Here is a 4,392-nt window from a genome sequence, read left to right as displayed (position 1 = left end):
TTGAGGGAGGGGCTAGAACAGACCCTTTTCTGAGTAGAATGAATCTGGGCCTTGAATGGGAAGAAAAGACAAAAATCACAAAAGTATTTTGAAAGAAATATGAGACAGCTCTGGAGATTTTGTTAAAAAGTCAAGAGAAAAAAAACTAGAAAATTAAATACCCATCTTTAATGTATTTCACTTTAGAGAAACCAGGTAAGCAAGTAAGGAGAGCGTTTTGCAAAATACCTTTGCTCTGCTAACATCACTTAAATGCTCCAGTTTTCACAGAGCGTGACCTAACAGCTGATACAGCTGGTGTCTGTTAGTGCTGAAATCTGAACAGTGACAGACAAGCTGGCTGCAGATAGGTTGATCACCCTGTCTTCATGGGCATTGTGTTTCACTAATGCCTACCTATGTACTTTATGTATATTCTATTTTTAACTGTGATTAAATAATCACAAATAAAATTTACCACTTGAACCATTTTTAAGCATTCATTGTGTGCATCTTCTTGTACAACCAACCTCCAGGAGTAAAAAACTTTCTTTTACTGTATTGTAACCACTTCAATATTTTTCTTAGTTTCCAGTATTTTTCTAGCCCTCTCTAGGTGGTGGGATAGGAGTGGGAGTGCTTCAGTGTGCATTCCCACCTCCAGGACCAGGCCAGACCTCTAGGCCACCTGCACTGCCAGAGCTCAGGGAAAATCCTTCCCATTGCAACTAGCTAGAAAATGCAAAGAACATCACAGAAAACTTCACTGAACCAGAAGTTCAAGTGTTCCCCAAACATGAAATGATTGCCAAAGTCCTGGATGCTTTGACACTCCCCTGAGTCATTTTTTATGACAGGAATAATCATCATTTGTCTCCCTTGGTGTCTTGATTCATTTACACTTTAGCGTCACTGTCACAGGTGGGGATGAGTCACAAATGGCAGGAGCTCAGTCAACTGCTTCCCACTGATGATCAGCATGATGAGCTTTTGTAGGTTGAGCAAGGATATTTAGAAGACAAGTAATTAGTTTTTAAGAAAAATACACACAATTCTTCTAGTCTAAAAGACAGTGATAAAAATGGAGTAAACCAAACATTTAGCCAAAAGTTAAAGAAATGTTTATTAATTTTTAGTTCACTATAGTGTAACAATCTCACTTAGTCATTTAGCTACCATTTTTATGCCAATTGAATAAATTCCATTTAAACTTTTATTTATAAGAGCAAAACTACAAACAAAACATTCTTGAAAAGGCGAGTGGAACACTGTACAGCAATAAAAAAGAATCAGTTATTGATATGTGCAACAATTTAGCTGATTAGGAATAATGTTCACTAAGGTAATATAAATCTAAAATACATACATTATTATTTCTGCACACAGCATGGAAGAGGAGATAAGATGGAAATGGACAGCGGTGAGCTTTGTAGGTGCTGGGAATGGGTTGCATCATGTACAGAAATTCTAAAATTCATAGACCTGAAAAGAGTTACTCTCTACCTCCATGATGATACCAGTCTTTAAGGAAGTGGTTAATCCCAGGAAAGGGCAAAGAAAGCAGAGAGTTAGTTGACTTGTTATGCCAAAACTCCACAAGACACTATATGACAAAGCAGTCAGTCATGGTAGCACAGCCTGTGGGCAGACTGAAAGGAGTGCACATTCCTCATTTGGGACAACTCAAGGATTACAACTCAAGCTTACCTTAGTAGAGTATAATATATTGAATCAATGAAAATTCATGAGTATTTAGATTGTCCCTGGCAAGAAAAAGAACTCTTCTTTATAGGAAACCATGGGCCCCTCAGAGACACACTCTCAGGTCTCCATCATCTCCTGACACTCTCCACCCCATGATATCCTAATTTTCCTCATAGTTATTCATTACTGCTAGACTCTAAGCTACAAATTTAGCTCTGTTGTTAGTCCTAGCATGTCTAACTGTATGTTATACTATATTAGCCTGTTTTCTGTTGCTACAAAAAAATGCCTAAGTCTCTGCACTTTATAAAGGGAAGAGGTTAAGGTAGCCCACAATTTTGGAGGCAGAAATTCCAAGATACAACAGCTCCATTATTTTGCCTCTAAGTGTGCCACATAGCAAGTACTATCACAATGGAGAATGCACATATGGAAGGAATCACAGGGTGAGACAGGAAACTAGAAATTCTTCTAACTCATTCTAACAGGAACTGACCAGCATCTTGCAAAAATTGTATTAACCCCTTCTGAGGTCAGCATCCCCGATCTCCTAAACCCCTTCCACTAGTCCCAACTTTCTGAAGGTTCTACCATCTCTCACTACCCAGATCCCAACACCTGAACCCTTCAGGTACACACTCAAGACAAATACAACAAAGCACTTCCCATATACAACATGAGTTACACCCAGCTACACAATGAATAGTCAAAACCTAGAACAATGTCTATCACATGGAGGGCCCTTGATAAATACATGCTGAAAAACAGCAGGAAAAAAGAAAATAACTGTAAGCCCAAAGCACTACACACACACACATAATATTTATATAAAAGTTGATCTAGATATGTTTCACCATGACATACTATCCTAGATCATTTGCTCTTATCTGAGTTCTTATTTCCCTTCATCTTTGCTACCAACTAAGCAATCCTTTCCCAGGAGGCAGGCTGTGACAGTTACAATGGCACTGCTTCCCTCATTGCACCAGGCTCTGTGGTGCTCAGCCAGGAGTGGTTTGGTCCCTCAGGAAATATTTGGACATGTCTAAGGATATTTTTGTTCATGTAGGCTGGAGGTGAAGGTTGCTCCTGACATCCCGATAGTTGAGGCTAAGGATGCAACACAAAGGAGCACTCCACACAAGGGAGAACTGACCACCCTGAATACTGATGGTGCTGAGGTTGAGAAAACGGGGCCAGACAACACAGAACATCACTAGCTACTGACTAACAGACATCGGTTATAACTTTCAGTTTAAAGTATTTATTACCATTTTAAAATTATTAATATAACCATTTTCCCTTCTTTCTTAAAAAGTAAACATTAATATCATCAAAGGCCCTGAATCTGAGGTTCTGGACCCGAGTATTTTAGTGCATGACATCTGGAAGATCAGAGCTACTAAATTGATACCTACTATTCTCCATAAATTCAACTTACACATGTCTAAATCATAAGTTTATTTCTTCTTTGAATGGTGCAGTATCTTACTCCAACCAAATCAGACCCTGTCATGCAGATTCCTGGACCTAGCCCTGGCCCTAATTCCTAGTAAGTTAAATGCACTCCAATTGTAGCCAATTTATTATCTCCAGGTTTCTTGTTTCCCCAGGCCTTGAGATAGTTCAAGAATTAATTATGCTTTTAAGATTCTGAATTTATATTTTTAAACTTTTTATTCTTCAATTCTTTGGGCAGTTCTCTATTTGATCCAAAGGGCACAAAGAAAAGATTCCATCAAAGGAGATAGAAGTACTACCCACTGCTTTTCTAATCTGCTTGTTGCTAAATCTTTCAGAATTTTATTTGTATTGAGGAAAAGAACCAATCATTTGTTATTTTCTATAACTTTCACCACTACTCCTTCATTCTGTACCTTAAACTTTTGAATGCTTTTCAACAAAAATTGAAAAAAATATACACTGAGGCATTTTGTGAAAATTCAGCTGTGAAACCAGAAAAACAAATAAGCTAAAGGCCATTTGGCTACTTCTGTGGAAATCTTTCTTGCTTTAATAACAAATATCCTCTGTAGCTGGGGGTTTCCCCCTTTTATTTAGAGTCTGTCAGAGTTTATACCATCTCCTCCAGGAAAAGATCCTGACTTGATTTAATGTGGTGTGAAATAAGATGGGAAGACACAGATTAGAAGGCATTTGTAACTTTTTCTGGTTTCCACAGGAGTATCTTAATAACAAGAGCTGAGGGTAGATTCAACATACCCTAAGCTAACAATTCCAAATGTACCAAAAAAAAACACTCAAGATCAATTGCTAAAAAATTATAGAAAGCATCATTTCCAAATATGATTCTTAAAACATTCCTCTCCTATAATGTGATACCAATAAGAAAAGATGCTACATAGACTATATAGCTTGGGTTCTCCAGAAAGCAAAACACTAAGGCAAAGGCCTGTGCATCACTATTTATGGCTCTGTACAAAACCAGGAATAGGATGTGGGCAAAGGGTAGCCAGAAAGGATATTCACTCAAAGAAGAGACTGGACTGAGCTGAACACCTACAGTACAACCAACAGACCTTTGTTCAGGAAACCCATTAAGTCCTATCTAGGAAAAGTCAGCAGACAAAAATTGTGGGGAGCACTCCAAAGCTTTGTGTACAGAATAGAGCCTCACCCTGCAACATAAATTTCCCTATCCCTAGATCTCTCTCTCTCTCTCTCTCTCTCTCTCTCTCTCTCTCTCTC

The 4,392-nt window shown here is 38.3% G+C and overlaps 1 pseudogene; it reads left to right on the top strand.

The window, feature by feature from the left end:
• The window catches only part of LOC101577209, an 8,091-nt pseudogene that overhangs the window by 2,860 nt on the left and 839 nt on the right, over positions 1 to 4,392 (top strand).

Source organism: Octodon degus, unplaced genomic scaffold (genome assembly GCF_000260255.1).
Source record: "Octodon degus isolate 3935 unplaced genomic scaffold, OctDeg1.0 scaffold00100, whole genome shotgun sequence".
Taxonomy (NCBI): Eukaryota; Metazoa; Chordata; class Mammalia; order Rodentia; family Octodontidae; genus Octodon; species Octodon degus.
Note: the sequence above shows the minus strand (reverse complement) of the source record. Positions and strands in the feature narration are given on the sequence as shown.